Genomic DNA, 23,429 nt, shown 5'->3' with positions numbered 1-23,429 from the left:
TCTGTTGCCATAGTGGTGGTAGCGATGACATTTAAACATGATTACAGGACCATGACAAAGTGAAAAAAAAATACTAGATGAAGGAAGGAGGCAGACTTTACCAATAGTATCAGGGTTTAGAGCTATTTTCATTGAATAAATACATACTAATTGGAGAATTAGACTAGGGCAGGTGTTTTGTAACTTTTATGTATCATGGACCTCTTTGGACTCCTCCTCAGAATGATCTTTTTAAGTGTATAAAATAAAATTTATGGTATTATAGAGAAAAGGTTATACTGAAATATAGTTCTTGAACTTTTTTTAAAAAAATTCAGGGACCTCAGGTTAAGGGAGATGGACACTTCAGTGAAGAGAGAAGTGAAATTAGGTGATACAGGGGCACTGACACTCTCAAAAGCACAGAGAGCTCAGCACTCTTCTTTAGTGGTATGTGGTATATACCTTCCACAATGAACACATGTCTCACCCAGAGCCTTATTCTTCTTGGCTGAGAAATAAAAATAAAAAATGTAATATGTTTACTATACACCAGGCACTATGCTAAGTACCTGACAAATATCTCATTTGATCCTCACAACAAACCTGGGAGGTAGGAGCTATTGTCCCCATTTTATAGTTGAGGAAACTAAGGCAAACATCTTAAATGACTTGCTCAAGGTCACACAGCTAGTAAGTGGTTCTCCATCTCTGGCTTAGAATATCAGGGCCAGAAAGGAAACTTAGACATTATCTGGTCCAAGCACCTCATTTTACTGATAAAAAAGTAGTTCATTTTTCTCTAACAAACTTATCAAATCCATTTTGTAGCATTATTATTTAGGTACGTATCTTATCATCCTTACTAAAATGTGAATTTTTTAACTTCAGGGACAATGTCTTATTTTTGAAAACCCTTTAGCTAACCATGCTAATCATACTAACCATGATGTCTTGAATACAGTAGGTTAATGAAAGTTTAATGACAAGGAAGATATTATGCCCAAAGTCACACTGCTGATTAATGGTAGAATTGGGCCTGGAACAAACTACTTTAACTCTTCCCTAACATGTAGATTGTGTGATTGTATGGTTGTGGTTTGTCCTTCTTTCTTGAAGAGGACCATTACATCAAGGAGATAATGACATGACTTGCAGTTGACTTTGATTTGAGTGAGGCAGGGCCGTGCAAAGTCACCAGCCTCACTTCCTCCTCCAGAGTCAACTGGGTCCAGTGTCCAGATATCAGTTAGGATGACTGTAAATGCCCCAGGATGCAGCAGGAGACCTTGGCTCTTTTAAGCTAAGGTCTTTTCAGGTTCTCACTTTGAGTGAGGCAACACCCATTCAGTGAATAGGTCTCTAAGCAGTGAGTCAAGAGATGGTCCCTTTAATAATAAAAAAATCAAACTAGGAAAAGAAGACCCTCAGGGTTGCTGGCCAAAAGAGAAACAGTTACTATTTACATTCACTCTGAACCAGGAAGGCTCCCAAAATAACCATTAAGTGATGTTTGGGCAGGGACCTATTGTTGTCCAATCCATGAGGTCCAGAGTGAATTGGGTTTAAGGCTTGGTATTTGAGAAAGAAATCTAGCCAGTAAACCTCAGGTTAACTAGGTAGCTTTTGGTCATCAAAATTTACCTTACTTTGAGCATAAACACTTTCAAGTAAGGGGAGAGTAGAGGAGAAGAAAGGAGAGGAGAGGTGAGGAGAGGAGTGGAGAGGAGAGGAGAGGAAAGAAGAGGAGAAGAGAGGACAGGAGGGGAGGAAAGAAGAGGGGAGAGGAGGAGAGGGGAGGAGGTGATGAGTTACCCTTCTGGAAATGGCTAGCTAGTGGTTCTCATTCAGGCAGCACAGACTATTCACAGGTTGTAGTTTGTCCTTTGTTCTTGAAGAGGACTGTGCCATCAGGGAGATAATGCCATGACTTGGAGTTGAATTTGATTTGAGTGAGGGAGGGCTGTGCAGGTCACCAGCCTCATTTCCTCCTCCAGATCCATCTGGGTACAGTGACCAGATATTCATCAGGACAACTGGAGATGGCCCTTCTAATATGTAGAAGACAGAGAAAGAAAGAGCCGAGCAGAGCAGTGATTAGGAATTTTTGCTCCCGAGGCAGATTCAGCTGAACTCTGCCATTGAGGGTGGAAGGAAAGTGGCCACAAGGATGGAGGAGATGCTCTTTTCCTAGGAAGCTGCTATTAGATGTTCCCCTGATACCATTCACTGCTGGGCTACTACTATTCACTGAGCTGTGGCTGTCATTTGGTGGCTTCTCCACTGAACTGCTTCTGTTAGGTTTCTCTTCCATGTAGGGAATAGTTACAACTATTTTGTAACATCAGCCATACCTGAGGGGGATTTTTGTGAGTCAGGTTCATAGCTGCACCCAGTTACAAAGCAAAGAGGTTTCTTACAGTTAATTACTCAACCTGGACAGTAGCTCAGAGAGGTTACTTTACTTACCCATGATCAACTGTTTTTAAGTGTCAGAAATAGAATTTTAACCCAAATTTTCCTGACTCGAAGTCTAGTGTTTTATCATACTGCCTCTTTTGTCAATATAGGATATAATATAAATCTCAGAGAAATATGCCGTATTATGAGATATCATATAATGCAATAGAATTTGTCTGTATCTAGCATATTTAAAAACATTCTGGAGCATTCTAAAATATACATGGAATTGGGGTATTCAGACTTCACTGAGGTGAAAATGGGCTATGAAATATGGCTTCCTATGACTTTTCATCTTATGAAGATCCTGGTTACTCTGCATTAGCAGGACCTTGACTAGAGAGAAAGCAAGGGCAAAAACATTCATTAAAACAGTTGGAATCAGGTATCTGTCCAAATTTTATCTCTGTAAGGGTAGAATGGGCATGAAGAAACATACAGACATGTTCCTTTTTCATAGACAGAAGCTAGACAATAGATAGAGTGTTAATTAAGTATTCTTTATGTTCTATGACCTATGCTAAGCACTGGGGATACAAATACAAATAATTGAGATAATTCCTGGCCTCAAGAAGGTTACATTCCAATGAAGGAAGATGCTAGATAAAAGGAAACTGGAGGGAGCTGTAGAAGGGTAGAGGTAGAATATAGCATGGTGTACAGTTAACTGAGAAATTCCAGTTTCCACTCAAGAAAAGGTGAAGGATGACCTATCAGAGTCAGAAACAAAGATTCCAGTTGGAATACACGGGGATGATGGCTGGGGATGATGGCTGGGGTGATGGCTGGACTGGAAATAGCCAACAAACATTTTTCCTCTTTCAGTTCTACCATAATGCAATGTTTAGAATTATAATGTGCATTTTAAACCATATAGAAGTCTCCCTCTCACCTTCTTTTGTTCTGTCAATCTAGGTTGTACTACTACAAAAGACAATAATACATCTAATCCAGTAGCCTGTGGGACAATTTGTACTTTTTGTTCCCTTTTAAATGGAAACAAGGTGATGAACATATTGGAGTTTAGGGGGATATGGATGAATTGCTAAGGTATGTAGTCCTTGGAAATTTTGCCTAATGACTTGGCTCTGTGGGAGTTATTCCTTGGTGAAGGTCTTCCAACCCTGTATTCAGCCATTTCTAGATTTTCGCATCATTTCTTTGTGAAGAAATATGAATCATGATTCCGATTTCACACCTAAGAAATTTGCAAAGAAAATAAATATAGCACCACGGCAATATTCTCTAATGGCTACAGTGCAAGTTTGGATGATTTGATTTTAGAATATATTTAAGGATGAATTATGCTGAGAGACAAAACCTATTTTGAGAACTCCAAATGCATTCTGAATGTAATTCTATTGGCAAAAATAGTGCATTTGGTTTATTAAGCAACTGTTTTGGGGCAGGTATAGAATGAGGTCATTGTTTCATTCATTCAACATGTAGTTGTTTAACACTTAATATATGTCAGGTGCTAAGCTAGGTGCTGGATGTACAGAGACAAATTAAAAAATTTTGTGCCTTCAAGTTGCTTGTATTATGTTTTAAAATAAGATAATTAGTAACAGCAAAAATGAATGCTACATAGAACTATGGCTCAAATCAGAATATCTGTCTCTGCCCTCCTGGATAGAAAAATATATATTTACATGATAACTTTGTTGTATAAAAGGAATAGCGAGTTGTATGTAATAGATTTGCAGTTTCATGTGTGATCATCTTGTAAAATTATACTGTTATAGAAATACTTATTTTATTCTACAAATAAAAAATAAAATTTTTTTTAAAGGATATAAATGGTGCTGGGGATAACTTGGTCGGTAAAAGAAGTTTTTCTTCCTTGCACAGCAGCACAGGGATTTTACTTGCCTGAAAATGGTGACATATGTAGGCAAGAGAGGAAATAGGTAATCCATCATTCGAGTGAAAATCAAGTTACTTTGACAGCAGTAAAAGGGGCTGTAGATAAGTGTTTGGAGAATGTGGGAGCATATTAGAAAAAAACTTGGATTAAAGATCATGAATTATTTATCATTAGTTTCTTTTAAAATATATAGCTGGGTAAGCTCAATCATTTGCTGCAGTATCTTGCTTTTGCTTCAACTGCCTGGAATGGTGATGTCAGGGCTCTAGATTAGCTGTAATGGAGGCCTAACAGTCACTTCTCTTTACGAAGAAATCAGTAACAAGAAACCACAGTGAACTAAAAAAGAAGAGTCCTGAACTCAGAGTCAGAAGACCTAGATTTGAGTTTTGGTCCTACCATTAAATAACTATGCAAAAGTCATCGTGGAAAACGTCATTTTAATGACTTAGTTAAATGAATCTAAATGGGGAAAATAATACTTGGACAATGAAAAGAAACGGAGCTGTAGGGTGTTCTGCAAAGAGTGCTAGATGGGAAGTTAGAGGACTTCAAATTCAAATCTCTGCCTCTAATACTTACTACCTTTGTTATCTCTGACAAGTCACTTCATTTCCCTTGGCTTCAATTTTTTCATGCCAATTGATGGAGTTAGAGTGGAAGGCCTCTTAGATTTTGGGTGTCATTTTTCTTATACTTAAGATGAAAGGATTGGACCCGATGGCTTCTAAGACCTATTCCAGTTCTAAATCCATGAATTCAACAAATTATACGGTATGAGTTTTAAATAACAGTTACTCTTTGAAACAACAACCCTGAGACTCCTGCCAGTGTGATTTATCTATTTTTTTCTTTTCTATTAAAGGGGCTGCCCTCCAACTACTTTTTTTTAAACAGAAACAATTTTTAGTTTTTAATGAACTTGTGAACAAAAAAGCTCCCATTTCAAAATAAAAACACAATCACAATTCATATAGATGTTTACAGTGATTATATTTACATAAACAACTTACATACAAGTTCAGTTTTAAGATGTTAACTTTCTGTGACAATTTTTTTTAACAGCAAGAATATTATAGAGTTAATGTAGAATTCTAAAGATAATCTGGTAGTCACTAAGTTTGTCTTAAATCTTCACTTTAGATGCTGCTATTTCTAGCACAAGTAAGCAGGCAGTCTGAATCTTTGGTTGCTACCATGTCAGCAGGCCTGCACACAGAAGTCAACAATTTTAAGAATGTTTACAACTTCCAAACCTCAGGGCGGAAAAAAAGTACTTTTAAGAGTACACAATTTTGAGCATTTACACGTATTACAACTGTTGTTGAACAATGTTCATGCTGTTCTTATGACATGAGATTTCACTGCAGAGTAATTTAAAATAAAAGGTAACAAAAATTGTAATATGCATAATTTCTCTCCATCACCTGTATTCATCATTTTTTCACTTAAAAATGCAAAAATTAGACAAGTTTCACTATCTCACTTCATAGTCATGATCACAGCAGCTACAACTCTGAAGGCAGCATCACCAATGTTGACCAGAGTCAGTTCATACTGAAATTAGGTTCTTTATATCAAGTAAAGCGTTGTCCAAAACCCCCGGCAAGTGTACATAAGAAAGGCAATGTCCAGATCTGGGGAGCAACATAGTCCTATTCCAATCCTCTGCTCTACTTCATGTGTTTCTTTTCTTCACGCTTGGAAGGGTTTAAGGGTTTGGGGGGTCTGCCGACCCTACCCTATGCTGTCTAAAAGAGCCTGTCTTTTAGGTCACTTTCTGCATTAACGTTATCCAATAGAAAGTGTAATCATACTGGTGGTTCAGAGTCCTGAAAAGAATCTGAAACAGTTGCCTCAGATACATGTAATCCAGTGCCTCCTCGAAGCGCGCAGGCCCTGGCAGGAGTTGAGATACATGGCAAATTCTGCAGGAAACCCCTGGCAAAGAACTTCTACAGGGGTGGGCATCTTTATCTTCTTGGTTGCAGCCTTTAGTCCTTGTCAGGGCAGGCTGGTGCGGCTGAAATACAACACATAGCCCGGGGACTCCATGTCATCTCAAAGGCTCTGCTTGATGCCAAGGTGGGCATTGATGCTGGCATACCTGGCAGGGCCAATGAGGTTTTTATCTTCTCCGTAGGGTATGAGCAGTTTTGTCCCCTTGTCTCGATACTTTCTGGCCAGCTCGCCTGATGCCCATCAGGAAATGTTCCGGTTTCATGTCTCTGTGGATGAAGTTCCCGGCACGCACGTCGTGCGCTCGGCCAGCATCAGCACGGTTTTCAGGGTGAACCTAGGGAGCACAAGTTGAACCGGTCCTCCAGGCTGGGCCCCAGGTGGTCCATGGCAAGCACGTGGGAGTCCTTCTCCTGGCCAGAGCAGCGCATGTGGGCGATGCCCACCCCGCCCTGCAGGCCCTGGTACAGCTGGCTCTCGTACTGCAGCTGAGAGTGCACGGCTGTCCGCCACGCCGGCTTTACGGCCACCTCCTCGCCTTCGGGGATGTTGTTGGCCAGACCCATGTCGCGGGATGAGCCGGCCCAGCCTTCCGCAGCAGCTCGTACTTGCCCCCGACTACGCTGCACGGTGACATGCTGCAGGGGCGGGGTGGGGTGGAGAAGGGGGCGACCGCCATGGGGCGGGCACCAGGCCGGGAGGGCCTCATCCACCTGGCGGGTCGCAGGGGTCCCGGGCAGCCGCCACCGCTCGGGGGCCGCCTCCTCCCGGCCCACGCCAAGGCCCCCGCCTTCCCCACCAGGCAGCTTGGCTCGACTACAGCACCCGCCAGACACTGCCACCACCGCCGCTGCCAACACAGGTTTGGTGGTGACGTGCCAGCTGCCAGCGGGGCAGGAGGCGGAGGCGACTTGGCGGCCAAATCACTCTGCCCACGTCGCCATCTTGTTCCGCAGCGCCCCTCCCCCCAACTACTTTTTAAAGAGGCCTAGTTCCTTGGAGTGAGTACCTGAACAGGCCAAGGGCTCCCAGTGCATCCTGGGCCATCTCCAGGCATCCTGAAGACTATCTGGTCACTGGATCCAGATGGCTCTGGAGAAGTGAGGCTGGTGACCTGCACAGCCCTCCCTCACTCAGAACAAAGTCACGTGCAAGGCATGTCACCATTTCCCTGATGGGTGGTCTTCTTCAGCACGAAGGACGAGCAGGATAACATGAAGTTCAAGTGAATTAACATACATGGAATCGCTTTGCAAAATGGCAGGTTTGATGGCAATGTACAATATTATTATTTAAGTGTTGATGCTTAAATCATGAGATCTCGACAGCCTAAATGTAACTAAGGGGAAAAGTGCAATATAATGGAAAGAGCCCTGCCTCTGGAATCTGAGGTACTGGGCTCTCTTGTATTTAATAACTGATTATTGAATTAGGGCCAAGGTTTTTCCCCTTTTCTACTTTCACATCCAGAAATTAACCAGTGTGGGAAATCTTACTCAAGGACTTACCCAGCTATGAAAACTAAGATCTAATCAAAGACAATAAAAACCTTCTAAGTTTTGGTGAATGGGTGGATTCCTGCTCATTGTGCTGATTCTGACATGTCTGGGAAAACATGGATTCTCTCTTTTGTCAGACATGTGATATGGAAATTGGTAAGTCTCTTTGACCAAGATTTGGGTGTTTAGTGACTTCTACCACAAGACCCGCATTGGAATAAGCCCACCTCTCATGATAATATTCATTTTCTCATTGATTGTTAATCAGAATTGATTGCTACCCCAGGAACACTCATTCTTCCAAGGGCATATAAACTGTGAGCTTACCACAATGTTTCACCTTTGGCATTTGAGGGTGTCATTGACTCATTTTATTGGTAATTTGTTAGCATGATTAATAAAGTGACTAATAACCCAGAAACTATGTTTCTCTAACTTTTTAAATGTCACAGTTCAAATTCCATTACTGTCACAACCTGGGTGACTATGAGCAAGTAGATCTAAGCCTCCTGGACCTTAATTTCCTCTTCTGTAAAAAAAGGAATTGGACTACATGGCCTCTAAAGTCTCTTCCAGCTCAAAAGCTATGATTCTGTCTTAATTGAATGGTTAAACTGAAAGGAAAAAATAAGAAAAGATATAATTTTAAGGATCTATTGGTTATGCAAGCATTTCAGTGATTTCCTGAGTCTGAAGATGAGCTCAGAGTTTCTTGCTCATAGTCCATCCAGTAAATTATTTCCTTCCCTAGAAACTATATATAGAAGATAAACTGTTTGAAGCCAGTGATTATTTCCATTTGTTTTAGTACCTTCTGTGCTTAGTACAGTGCCTATAATATATTAGTCGCTTATTAAATATTGTAATTGAATTTAATGATGGTAATAATTTAAGTTGTTTTAGGATCATTATAAATACCTATGTAAACCTGTACATACTTGAATCACAAAAGATTCCTTAGACAGCAATCTATGGTCAAGTCTTTTTTGCCCCAAATTTGTATAGTAGAGGATTTCTTTTTGCCCCCACTTCCAATTTTCTTACTGTAAGACTCACAATATCATCAATTTTCCCTTTTCCACTTTCACCCATGCTGCCTTCCTGTGCAAAATATGAATTGTATAATGTGATGTGAGTTCGTGTAGATCATATGTATGAGGAAGCAGAGAAACTAGACTAAAGAAAACATTAAGTTCTCTTCATAAGTCTTTACAAAAAGTAAGTTGCCCCTGGCAGTTACTGTTTTCTTTTAAATTAGCATTTACTTCAGCTAATGATTTAAACATGATTCGGTCTGGGGATCAATTGTTTCCTAAATGTTTCCATTATATCATTCCTCTGATCAGAAATCTTCACTGGCTTCCTTTTCCCTGTATGGTAAAGCGTAAGTACCTTAGGCTGGCTTCCAGATCCATTATCTTTCCAGCTTCCCTCCCCCTCACTATTCCCTTACATAATTCTCCCACTTCTGCTGGACTGGCCTATTTACTGCCCTGCAAGCATTCTTGCACATTTCTGTCTCCTCATGCTTTTTTTCCTCCTGGAATGCTTTCCTTTCACCTCTTGGTTTAGTGAGCTAATCTTAGAGTCGGGGTATCCTGAACTTGTCCCTCTTTTGATACATGCTGGCTGTGTGAGCCTAGATGAGGCAATTAACTTCCTATTTCCCTAGACAACTCTCTAAGACTATAAATGATTATTATTATAGATCTTCCTTGGTTGAGGGAGCTTCTTTACTGGAAATTTGTTACACCAATAAAATCATAGGTGCAGTCCAAAGAACAAAATGAAGAAACAACTAACTCTCCCAATATTTTGGGGAGGAAAATGTTTGGTAAATCTGATAATGCTATAAAAATATCATTACATATAATATAAATATATGTATCAATATAAATGAGCTTCTTAGATTGGTGATACATTCTCTAAATACATCAGAAACTGGCACAGTTTAGTTACTTAGTGCCTACCTAGAAAAAATTTACAATTAAAGGGAAATTCTCTTGCAGTCTTGGATTTCTGAGACCTGGAATCACAGGGACTGGATGATCTTCCCAGGATCAAGGAGATTTTGAGAGGCCAGACTATTAGTAGACTCTTCTGGGAACTCAGATTATGTCATGGTTTCAGGGTTTTTGGAGGAAGTGACTTTTACCCAAATTTGGAAAGAAGGAGAGGCAAGACTGAGACACAAATGAATTCCTGGAATGGAGAGTGGAAGGAGAAAAGGTAAGTAGATGACAGGTGTGAACTGAAGCTTAGACCGGGCTGAACTGAACAGGCCACAAGTACAGCAGTTGGTGAGATTAATTCCATAGAAGAGTCAGTCCCCTCTATGAGAAGATGTTGGGCTTCTTTCAGTCTTCTATAAAGAATTATAAATTATAAAGTTAAATGTTTATTTGTGTTCCAATATGTTTCCAATTCTAATAAGTTTCATAGTCAATAAGAGTGATTTTTATCTATGCCCATAAATTCAGGCTTTGAGATTGAGATAGATGAAGTTAGCACTGGAGATTTCCTTAATTTATTCCAGAGTGTATGTGTATGTATGTGTAGGGGGTGGTGGTGGTGTTTAAACCAATTAAGTATAGCATTTCTGCAACTTTTATAATTTTTGATGCTATTACAGAACATACCTATTAGATTGTCTTTGAATGTGGAAAGATTGGTTGGTTGGTTGGTTGTTGTCCTTCGTCTTCAAAGAGGACCAAAATGACATCACCATTGTAAAATGAAATTTCAGTGTGTCTGACTGTGGATGATCAGACCAGTATGAGCTTGGAATGCTCTACCACAGGTTGAGCACAGATAGTCCGTTTGAATATTTGTCTTTTGATTTGTGCGTAAATTGGATTTAAGTGAGGCAGAGTTGCATGAAGTCATTAGCCTCATTCTCTCCTACTGAGTCATCATAGTCCAGTGGCAGGACAGAATCAAGATGTCTGGCAATGGCCCAGGATGCAGTGGATGACCTTGGCATCTTCAGTGTCTAACCAAGCTCCAAGCGCTTCACATCACCTGCTTCATCTGCCTTCATGGCTGTTGGAACAAATTGTTCTCATCTGCCCATTCCACCAGATGAAGTCTTCACATGCTTGGGGTGTACACCCCCCTAACTCACCAGTGGGACTAGTACCTTTGGTGTGATGGCTGCCGAGTCCTTTTCAGGGCTCTTTCCACCTTTAGTGTCCACCTGTTCCACCTAACTCTCACCTGTGGCTCCAAGAAATTGCAGCATGTGCAGTGGCCACACCCCAGTAAACCTTTTAGGCAGATGGGCCAAACCAGGTTGAGGGTAACCAAGGGTTCTCATGTGGAAAGATAAAGATTTAATAAAGGGATGAGCCAGTAACACTGAGTGGGGAGGGAGTTGTGGTCATTACTGAGTACACCTAAGACAAATAGCTATATACCAACAGTATTTTGACTATTATTTCCAGAAGAGGAGTTCATTTATTCGTTCAACAATTATTCAGTACCTCCTATGTGTAGAAGACTATGCTAAGCACTAGGAGAGATACACAGTTCCAATGTAAACCCTACTCTCATGAAGCTTACAGACTGGTAGGGAGATAACAGTATCATAGATTATTAAGAACATTAGAGAAGTACAAGTGATATATGCAGGGTAAGTTTGTTTCTGATCAGCTCTGTTTTGCATTTCCACTAGGTGGAAGCAGATAAGTGGCAGAGTGGAGCACTGAGCCTGGAGTCAGGAAGACCTGAGTTCAAATCCCTCCTCAGACACTTACTGCCTATGTGACCCTGCAAATTTACTTAACTTCTGTCCGCTTCAGTTTCCTTCTCTGCAAAAATAGTGATGATAATAATTGCACCAAAATCTTAGGGTTGTTGTGAGGATCAAATGAGATAATATTTGTAAAGCACTTTGTAAACCTTAAAATGCTAGCGATTATTATTATTATTATTATTCTTTCCATTGGTCACAAAAATGACTACATTCATGCTAACATACTGGAGTTCTCTTTCTCCTTAGATGAGTCTTCCTTCCCTTTGAATTTTTTTAGTTTGTATTACTTAGGGCTGTCCTCTCCCAAGAAGATGCCTGCCCACTATTCTTGATTGATTTGATCTACAAATCACTTTGAAAAGCCCAATTTTATTTCAACTGACATTTTTTATTGCCCCAGGTGCTCAGAAAGTCTGAAATTTTATTCCTTCTTCAATTCATAAAAGCCTTGACTCTATGGGATTCCACATCAGTTATTTAATAATTTTTTAAAGGATAATTTAATTGTTTGGTTAATTTATGACATCTCTAGAAGACAGCAAAAGACAAAAATCATCCCGAGGCCACCAAAATTATCATGGAGACACAGATTCCAGCTAGAGACCCCTGATTGCATTAGAGCTAATTGGAATCCCAGGTGCTCAAGGAAGCATTACTATTGATAAACTAACATTTACTTCCTTCCAAGGTCACAGGAGGTCATGGGCTGCTGGGCATTTAGAGTCCAATAGGTTACCTACTAATCTATACTGTTGATTTTCAAAGATTAAATTTAGCGTTATGCTATGGGAGCTGAAGAATCTAAAGCTGACTCTCTAGTCCTCCTAAAATCCTTCTAGAATATGAAATTATTTTTCAATTGATTGGTTAGCTGAAAAACACAAAGGATCTGTGATTTCCAATCCATCTATCACACAATAAGCAAAGAAAGTCTTAGAGAGTTGCTTTTGGCATACTGAGAGGGGAAGGAAATAACCATTTATATAATTAATGTCTGCCATGTGAAAGGCTCTGTACTAAGTGCTTTACAAATATTATTTTATTTGATCCTCACAACAACCCTGTGAGGGAGGTGCTATTTTTATGCCTATTTTATAGTTGAGGAAACTGAAGTAAACAGATCCTAAGTGATTTGCCAAGGGACAACACTAGTATGTTAGAAAGCACAGCTGAACTCAGATCTAAGTACTCAGGTCAGGATGAGACATAGAAGGTAGGGTACTAGACTTGGAGTCAGGAGGAGATGGGTTGAGATTGGACCTCCAACTTTTATTAGCTGTGTGATCCTAGATGTGTGCCTCAAGCAATTTCCTTTATCATCCAAATCACAAACAGGTTTGAAATCTCAGAGCTAGACACTCCTCTTCCCTTTACAATTTGACATGCTAATTAGAATGCCTTGAAAGTCGTATGGAACCAATGGGACTGTTGGAGTTAGAGAGATGGAAAGATCTGAGTTCAAATTCTGACTCTCATAGTTATCTGCTGTGTGGCAATGGGCAGATCATGAAATTGCTCTGAACCTCAGAGAACTAAGACTGAAATCTGATTTTTCTACTATCCCATAAGGACCACAGTATTGCAAGATAACTAGTAAGTTCATTTATCTGGATTTTGTGCACATTTTGGAGGCTTCTGAAATACAGAAATAAAATTACTGCTAAAGGCAAAGAGGGCTGGAGTTACAACTGAGCTTTTAGAAAACAACAGCAGTTTACAAAGTGGCAAAAATAGTTTACTTTGATATTTGCAGAAGAAGCATGTACCTTCTGTTTTTGTTCTCTTAATGATCATGTCCTTTTGAGACTAAGTCCTATGGTGTGCAGCTAGCCTAGAGCCAGAACATTTGGAAATGATAGTCTTAGTGAGGCTCTGGGATTTTCTACACAACCACAGTATGCTTGTTGAAAAAAACATTACACTAGCAAGCAGGCATGAAGCCAGTCCCCAAAACACTTTGAAAATGAAAATGGAATCTTTTTCCTGCAAAAGTAATAAAATTCCATTGAATTGATGGGTCAGATCTTCAGCCAACATATGCCGTATTTTGGGTTGCCTGACAGTCAAATATACAGTCAGATGTGCTTTAAAATGACAAAGATAGACGATCATTTCTGTATCATTGCTCTGAAAACAACAAAAGAAGGTCTGCATGAGACATCTATCTTGTTTCTCCTTCTTTCACCATTTAATAAATCTAGGGTGCCTTTTTTTTTCTTTTGTAGAAAACAGTGGGATTGTAAACTATATTTTGGCATTCATTTTGGTTATCTAAGGGGAACACATAAAGGTTCTGACCAGTGAGATGTCTTGTAATCAAATTGCCTTGAACAGAAAAAGGAGAGCAAGGGAAACATAAATAATGAGTGTTTGCCATTAAATCTGCTTAATGGGGATGGAATGGAAAGAGATATTCCCTAAATGAAGTAGAGAGACCGAGAAAATAATCTTTTTTTCTTAAACCAATATTTTGTTAATGCTTTTTTTCTTTATTGCATGGCTGTCCCTTCATAATGATTCCCTTCATCCCTCTCGATCTCACGCTACCACAGTACAACCCATTTTTGTAACAAAGATGTATAGGAAAGCAGAACATGCCAATGCATTGCTGATGTCTGACAATATATGCCTCACCTTATTGCTGTAGTCTACTACCTCCCAATTGAGAAGAGAGACGCACATTTGTCCACATGAGTATTCACTGCTGATCAGAGTTCTGATGGTTTCCTTTTAGTTTTATAGCCATCTTGTAGATTATTCACCCAGTTCTTTGAACTTAGTTTTAGTTCATACAAGTCTTCCCAGATTTCTTTGATTTTTTTCATATTTACTGCTTCTTGTCATACAATAACATTTTGTTACATTCATATACCATAGCTTGTTCAGGCATTCAGTAGGGTCCTCACTTTAGTTCTAGTACTTTGCCACCACAAAAAAAGACTAATACATATGCATAGTATGCAAAAATATACATATTATTTATATATGTATGTGTGCATTGTTGTTTTTGTTGTCGTTCAGCCTTCATTTTCAAAGTGGTCCAATGACATCATGGGGTGATATAGGGTCCTCAGCCTCACTCTCACTTCCATTGAGTCATTGAAGTCTAGTGGCAAGAAAAAAGTCAAGACAGCTGGTGATGGCCTGGGATGCAGTGGATGACCTTGGTGTCCTCGATGTCTGACCAAGCCCTAAGTTCTCCATAGCACCTGCGTTAGCCACCTTTATGGCTGTTAGAACAAACTGTTCTCATCTGCCCATTCTGCCAGGGGAAGTCTTCACATGCTTGGGGTAGACACCCCCCTAACTCACTGCCAGATCTGAGGTTTGTTGGTTACCCTTAACTTGTTTTAGCCCATCTTCTGAGACTGTTTACTAGGGTACGGCTGCTATGCATGCTGCAACATATTAGAGCCACATGTGAAGTATATATGAATATATAATATATGTGCACATGTTATAAAATGTGTGTGCACATGTGTGTATGTATTTACATATATGTACATATACATGCACATATATGTAATTTTTTTCCTCTGTCTTTGTCCCCTTTGAAGTATATACCCAGTACTGATGTCAGTGTCAAAGGGTATATAATTCTAATTCTATGCTATTTCCCAAAATAGTTGGACCAATTCCCAGATCCATCAATGGAAGTACAGAATCTTGATGAGACACTCCAGAGAAGTATAAGATTTGAAATTGGACTAGTGGCAATGCCAAAAGTAAATGAAAATATGCTGTACTAGTTTGGGTTTATTCATTCTTTTATAGTGGGCTGATCAAGGGAAATCCTCAATCAACTTCATGATCTTCTTGCAGGATAGTGAGCTTTTCTTTGGGATTTAATGAGTTTATAAAACTATCCAAGCACTCCTTGATTGCATCAAGGGTCCACATCATTTTGGAAAGGGAGAGGGGGGGTCTTTCCATTGCAAATGGGTAGTCAGGTATGTTGTGGTCCACTTTTGCTGTTCTATGGGGTCTGTATGGCATATTAGCTTCTTTACTCACGTTAGCACATAAACTCTTCTCTCTCCCTTCTCCTTCCCCTCATAATATCCAACTATTTGACATTTCTTGTTCAACCTCCACAATATTTCTCACATCCATCCCCTTCTCTCTCCTCATATAGCCATCACGCTATTCATGGAACTCATCACCTCTTTCCTAGATAATTGCAAAAGCCTCCTGATTGTTTCTCTGCTTCCAGGCCTTCTCCTTTCACAATCTATATAGCTTCTAAAATAATCTTCCTCAAGTATAATTCTGATCACACCACTCCCCTCCTCCAAAATCTTGGCCCTCTTTTGCTTTTAGGATAAAACACAAATTCCTTTATTTAGCACTTAAAGTCTTTCACAATCTGGCTCCTGCTTACCTTTCCAGACATTCCTCTTCAAACATATATATTCCAACCAAACCATCCTACTTACTTTTCACTGAACGTTTCATTTCCTCCTTTTTCAGGGACTGCCCTGCATGCCTAGAGTACCCTTTCTCTATACCTCTGCTCCTAGAAATCTCTAGCTTCCCTCAAAGCTCATCTAAGATGACATCGCCTATGATGAACCTTTTTATTGACACCATGATTTGTTAGCATTTTTCCTCTTCAAATTATCAGGTGTTTACTTGTCTGTGTAAATATTGTATGTCAAATGCAGGAATTACTAAGAATTAGTGGAATGTAAACTCTTACAGGGGTAGGGAACCTATGGCCTCAAGGCCACATGTGGCCCTCTAGGTCCTCAAGTGCAGCCCGTTGACTGAATCCAAACTTCACAGAACAAATACCCTTATAATAAAAGAATTGGTTCTAGGAAACTTGGGCTCACTCAAAACGCTGTACCCAAATACCTAAAAGGCCACATGTAGCCTCAAGGTCACAGGTTCTCCCCAAACCCCAGTATAGTAGATAGAGCACTGGACCTGCAGTCAGGAAGACTCATCTTCCTGAGTTCAAATCCAGCATCAGAGGCTTACTAGTTGTGACAAGTGAAAAGGCCAAGAGATATAGTTTCTGAGTAATTAATAGCCATTTTATTAATTATGACTGACAAATAATTAATAAAATGAGGTCAGTGGCATTCTTTGAAGCCAAAGACACACCCTAGAAAACAATGAATGCTTAAAAAGCCTTTGAAAAGGGGGGTATATTGCAGGTGGAAATCAACTCTGAGGAGGTGAACAAAAAGTCTTCAGTTCCATGAGACTCAGCTGCCTCCAGCAATCTGGATGAAAAAAACATCAACCCATCTCTCCCTAGACTACTCTGACTGGTTTTCTACTTCATAAGCTGAGTCATCCTAAATTCTAATGGAATGTTACAAGAATAGGGGCTTATTTTCTAAGGGCAAGATTTTGCCTAGACTGGATTCTGTTTGTAAGGTCTTGTAGCTGGGTGAGGTCCCACCAAACATCAAAAAGCATGTACCCCTAGGATTTGGGCAATCTCATTCATCAGCAATGGCCTTCAGAAACAGCCTGAATAATCTACAGGGGTCAGTTTCTGAATGAAGAGATAGGAAGGGAAAAAACCTTAATCTTAATTTAATAATTGGTCATTAATGTAAGAGAGAAATGATTTCTCTCATAGCTGTGTGACCCTGGACAAGTTACTGAACCTTGTTTTCCTCAGTTTCTTCATTTGTAAAATAAGCTGGAGAAGGAAATGACAATTCATTTCAGAATCTTTGCCAACAAACCCCCAAATGGGGTCATGAAGGGTCATACATGACTTAAAAATTACTCAAAAACAACAACCACAACAAGGTACAGTGGATAGAGAACAGTCCCTGGAGTCAGGAAGAGCTCCATTCAAGTCTGACCCCAGATTTGAGATCAAAACTGGGCAAGTTGCTTAACTTTTAATCTTCCTTAATTTCTTCATGTGCAAAATGAGAATACTAATAGCAACCTGCTGCTCAGGGTTGTTGTGAGGATCAAAGGAGATGGTATTTGTGAAGAGCTTTGCAAACCTGAAAATGCAATATAAATGCTAGTTATCATTGAGAGAACTCTTTCTTTTTCATTATGTTTTTATAATCCTGTCACCTAGCATATTACTGCATATAGTGAGCACTGAATGAATGTTTATGGAATTTCAGTGATTAGGAAGTATTAATGGAGGAATATATCAAGTACTCTTGCTGAAAAGTCCCTAAAGGCTGTTGAGTCCAATCACCTATTTCATAGATGAGAAAATTGAGGCCTAGGGAAGTTAAGTAACTTTCTCAAAATCATATAAGTAGTAAGGGACAGAAGTGAAATTTGAACCAAGAATGCCTATGTCCAGACCCCTGCCTCTGGAACTTTTCCATTGTCCTATGCTACCTCCCAATCTTTTCTATTGGGTCCTCTTATATGTACACACTAAAGCTCATGTGAACTTCTTGAGAGCAGATAGATTTGTATCCCCAATTCTTGGCATATTGCTTTGTACATAAAAAAGGCTTAATAAATACTTTTTCATTCATTTATTTGTTCATCCATTTATCCATCCAGTTATTCATTTCATTTCTTTATCAATTCTTTCATTCTTCTCATTCATATAGTCATTCATCTCATTCATTTATTCATTCATATTTAAAATTCCTTCCTACCTCAGTTACCTTCCTCAGAATATTGGTTTTATCTCTTTTCTTTATAGTTCCCTTTCCATCTCAGCTCTGATTCTGGTTTGGTTTGACTGTTTCAATTCTTTTCTGGTCTCATCACAAGGCATCAGGATCCCCACAGAGCATGGCTTAAATTGCATAAACTTACTACTCACCCAGAGTTGTGGAAGTTATTTTGTAAGGTGTGTGAAAGGAGATTGCTTGCTGGGAGATATATCTGCACCCCACTGAGTATTGACAGGAGGACTCTGAAACAGAGGGTTGCCACAATTATATTTCCATTAGGCAGAGTTGACAAAAGGTATTTCATAAAGGCAATAGGTAAGATGTTTACATAGCTCCTATCTATATAACGTGTAATTAAAAAAATTAATGGTAGAATAAGAGGTGTTTCCCCCTCCCTCGTGGTTAATACCACATATATTTTTTGTCAAGCAACAATCCATTGGGATATACAAATGTTTCCAGTCTTGAGAAATAAGTATTGAATGACTGGCTGCTTAAAGAGACTAGTTCATGGTTATTTAATGGCAGCATTGAATTATTCAGTTGGTACCCAGGAATCAAAGTCCTAATTCTCAATTTTTTTCACAGTTCCTAGGCACTTGTAATTCTGTTGGGTCTTCTTATCCTATGTCCAGGGCAATGAATAGAGCTATGTAGACAGCATCTATGTAGAGGCATAGAATATTAAATTTGAAAGAGATTTTAGAACTTATCTAACAATTCATCTCTGTAGCATGTAGAGCCTAGTTAGCATAGACTGTGTGAATGATTTGTGATTTGTTTTTTCCTTGTTACAGATTGTTTGTGCCCATTGCTCTACCTTGTATCTTTCAGTGTGTAGAGTGCCTGTGTGACAAGCCCTTTCCCTTGACATGACACAGGGGGGAAGGGTCATTGTGGTATTTCTAACGTATTTTTTGCTTAATTTGAAGATCTTTCCCACCCATTAATAGACCGGCATGACCTGCTTAAGTCACATGGAAGCCTAAATTACATGTGGGGGGAGGAGCTTGCTGAATGGGTGGAACAGGAAGGTTGGAGCAGAGCTGGGAAGAAATTGGTGAGAGCTGTTGGGGTGAGGGAGAGACGACAAAGGCAGGTACAGCTAGTGTTGTGAGTGTTTGTTGGAAGGCCCCAGGAGGGGAGGGGGGATCGTTTGAGGTTGGGGGTGGAGATGTGGGAGACTTGGGAATGGCATCCCCTGCAGTGCTAATGTGTATTGACTTCTTGGTTACTCTGACAGATTTGGCTTTCTGGTGTCTGAATAATTGTCTTTCTTCTGCCTTCTATATGGAATCTGTTACAGTTTGCAATTCAGAACTATGCTGTCATATTCATAGTTGCCCTCAGTGCTATGAATATTGCCTGGAATCAATACATTTGACATCATGAACAGGATCACAGGGTATAAAATTTCTATTTGGAAGCAGAAAGGCTTTAGAGGAAGAAATGAATGTTCCAGGATGGAATTTACCATATACCTCCCTAACAAGGGAATGGGCTAAAAGCATTGGACCATGTGAAAACTGAGAGCTGAGGTTACAGGAGGGGGAACCTAGAGATTTGGAAAGGTGTTTGCAAGGAATATGAATAAAACCAGAGAAAAACCAGGATAGTGTAGGAGAGGCTGGATTTTATTAACAGGTTACCATGTTATGTGTAAAAGCAGAGATGAGCTACTGAATGAAGACATTCAGATGGAAAAAGACTTAGCTAGTTTGCATGGGAATTCTCACTGTTAGGGCTCCTTTAAAAGAGCAAGCTGGAGAGTTTCAGGTGGTAGAAAAGCTTCATTTAGCTCAGAAGAAGAAGAGAAAAATTGGCAAAAGAAATGTGCACACAACCTTTGTACAGACCCAGCCTATTTGCCGCAGTGATGACTGCCAGGAGAGTGAATGGGAGGAAAATGTAATGAAGACAAAGGAAGAAAATGAAACAATTTTAGAAGGGGAGGTTTCTCAGGCAGAAGCACGTCCAACAGAAGGCAGAAACAAGAGAACTAGGGAGCAACACAAGTGTTAATGGATATAATTGAGGATTTTACTCACCAGGATGACACAGATATTTTGAGTTGGTTCACCCAAAGAATGGGAGAATTGTTAATATCTTGGATGGTGAGAATCAGTGATGAAGGGGCCAGAGGAGTGTACATGGCATGGATTGCTTGAAATTTATAGGATTTAGTCAGAATCTTTTTGTATAACAAGCTTTTAGAGATTACAATAAGACTAATCTGTTAGCTTTGGAAGCAAATGGAAGTAATAGGCAGTATCTTACTAGCTCTGTGGCCAAGTGGAGATAGACCTGGTATTCATGTAAGGACTGTATAAGACAGTTAAAGGAGGAGGTAATGAAGACTGCCATAATGATAAAAAATGCATATGCATACTATGATACTCCCTTTGTAGTTTACCATAGGAAAATAATAGTGAAGATAATTCTTCCTGCTTACAAGCCACTAGTTCTGACTACTAACTGGGGAAATAGGGCATCATCTTTTGGAGGTACTGGACAAGATTTCACAGTTAAATAACTTAGAGGATTAGGAGAAAGATAAATTTCCTCAAGAGAGAAGAGAAAATAGCCAGCAGATTCAAAGTCAGAATAGATTGACAAGAAAAGAATTGTTAACTGCTTTATTGGGAGCAAGGGTAGATTTTTGAAGAATAGATGAATTCCAACTAATGAACTATACAAAATGTACTGAGAAAAGGGGCTTGATACTAGAAAGAACAGAAATGTAAGAACTGTCCCTACAGATCTTCCTGAACCCTTCTATTCAAGTTTGTCACACCTTCAAGAAAAATAAGAAATTGGCTGAGCCTCAGCTCAGATGAAAGAAATACACAGGCAGGATTACAGACCCACACCAATTTGACCATGTACTGGAAAAATGGATCAAATACTATAACTAGGACATTAATAGATACTAGGGCAGAGGCCTCCCTTATATATGGAAACCCTGATAAGTTTAAACATGGAACTCCTATTACCATCACAGGACTGGGACAGGCTGAAATATCAGCCAGACAAGTCAAACTAACAATGAAAATTGAACAATTACCTGAGAAAGAATATAGTGTGGTAATTCTACCCATTCCTGAATACATCATTGGAATAGATATATTGAGAGGTGTGACTTTAAATTTACCTGAAGGGATATACCAATTTGTTGTAAGGAAGATAGGAATTAATACAGTTTTAGGGGGTAAAATAAAAATGGACCCAATCACTTTACCTGAGCCTTCTGAAGTAATTACTTTAAAGCAGTATCATGCACCAGGTGGACAAGGTGAAATTACCAGTACTATAAAGGAATATGTTGAGGTAGCAGTGTTAGTCCCTACAACCACTAGATGGAATAATCCTGTCTGGCCAGCACGAAAGTCAGATGGGACATGGAGGTTGGCAGTGGATTATAGACAATTGAATAAGGTGTATCCCTTGTATGCTGTTGTTCCAGAGGTCATTACCTTAATAGAAAGGATCCAGAGATATGATGAGACTTGGCATGCATTTATTGATTTAGCAAGTCCTTTCTTTACTATCCCAATAGATTCTAAGCAATGGGACTAATTTGCTTTCACTTGGCAGGGTCGACAATATACTTTTACATGCTTGCCACAAGTCTATCTGCGTAGCTCCACTATTTGTCAGGATTGTGGCTGAACATTTGGATGAATTAGAGCTACCTGGTATACAGGTTACCCACTATATAGATGATATTATGATACAGGGGAAAAAATATAAAAGAAGAGGAAAAGAGTTTGATGCTTTTAATTGAGCATATGAAAAGCAAAGGGTGGGAAATTAACTCTGCAAAGATTCATGGGCTAGCTCAAACCATAAAATTTTGTGGTATACAATGGAATAAGAGAGGCTGTGAGAGATTCTCTTGCAAGCCTGATGAAAGATTCAGGATTTTCCTATCCCCACCAATAAGAAAGAAGCCAAAAAATTTATAGGATTATTTGGACATTGGTGACATCACATACAGCATCTAGGACAAATTTTAATATAAAATTTCAGGGAAAAATATGAATTTGATTGGGGACTTGAGGAGAGTACAGCTTTTGAAGAAGCAAAGGCTGCTATAGAATTGGTCCTAGGTTTATGGCCTAATCAAAATGGTCCAGTGGAATTACAAGTGACTCTACAGGATGAATATGCAAACTGGAGTTTATGGCAAAAACAACAAAATCAAAATGTACCCTTAGGATTTTGGTCTAGGAAACTCCTTTCATAAGTTCAATATATCCCTTTTGAAAACCAGTTGTTAGAGACTTTGGCTTTGTTAGAGACTCAACAACTGACTCTGGTCCATGAGGTAATATTAAGGACTGGAATGCTGATTGTGACCTGGGTAATGAGTACCTCAGCTTCTCACAAAATTGGACATGCACAGGAAGCTAGCATAATTAAATGGAAATGGTACTTTTGGGGGCAAAGTCAAGATATTGGAGTAGAAAGACAGACCTGCTCTAGCTGTCTCTCCAGAGCCCATAAAAAAAAAAAATCTGTAAAAAAAAGACTCTAAACATATTCTAGAGCAGGAGAAGCCACAAAATGACAGAGTGAGCTAGACTTCCAGCCCAAGACAGCTTGGAAGGCCAACAAGAAAGGTTTATCACACTGGGCTCATAGCAGGGCACAGCCCAGGGCTGCACAGCATGGACAGGAGTGGAGCAGGCTTTAGGGAGCAGGATCACAGGCAGCTGTTGTGATTCTCAGATTTCTCAACCCACAAATGCCAAAGACAGTTTCAATGGTCAATAAGAAAGCTCTTTCACCCAGGTGAGAAGGGAGCATGGACGGGTCCCAGCCCTGGCCCCAGGGTGACAGCAGTTACTGCAGCAGCAGTGTACACTTTTGGAGTCCTTGGTCTAAAGACCCTGGGGGAATCAAGCAACTGATTTGGGTCTCAGTCCTGAGTGGTGGCCCTGGGGTAATGAGGAGCATTGGTGTTGCAGAGCTAGTGGCTGCTGTGGAGAAGAATTGTATTTGCAGTTCCAGGGCAGAAAAGAGTGCTTGTGGTTGCTCACAGAGCAGAGCTCAGGCCAGAAGAGGAGGAAACTCCTCCCTTGGAGGAACTGAGAACTTACAGGTCCCTAGAGATATCTCAGAAAACACCTCCACAACAACTTTTGAAACCTAGGGTACTATACCCTCCACTTGACAAAGGACTCAAAAGTCAAGTAACTGGCTGGGAAAATGCCCCAAAAGGGGAAAAATAAGGCAAAAGAAGGTTACTTTTTTGGTGAAAAGGTGTTTTCTTCCATCCTTTCAGA

General features: G+C 39.8%; 1 long non-coding RNA gene and 1 pseudogene across 2 annotated transcripts in view; both read right to left on the bottom strand.

Annotated features, from left to right (window-relative positions):
- LOC140513510 (uncharacterized) overlaps positions 1-23,429 on the bottom strand; it is a 48,139-nt gene that overhangs the window by 6,205 nt on the left and 18,505 nt on the right. For both annotated transcript variants that reach the window (XR_011970211.1, XR_011970212.1), the window contains exon 2: positions 18,291-18,383. This is a non-coding gene — a long non-coding RNA (uncharacterized lncRNA). The remainder of the gene's footprint in view (positions 1-18,290; positions 18,384-23,429) is intronic.
- LOC140513509 (casein kinase I pseudogene) lies at positions 5,281-7,227 on the bottom strand (annotated as a pseudogene).

This window comes from Notamacropus eugenii, chromosome 7 (assembly GCF_028372415.1).
Source record: "Notamacropus eugenii isolate mMacEug1 chromosome 7, mMacEug1.pri_v2, whole genome shotgun sequence".
Taxonomy (NCBI): Eukaryota; Metazoa; Chordata; class Mammalia; order Diprotodontia; family Macropodidae; genus Notamacropus; species Notamacropus eugenii.
The sequence above is the reverse complement of the archived record's forward strand: the minus strand, read 5'-3'. Positions and strand labels throughout refer to the sequence as shown.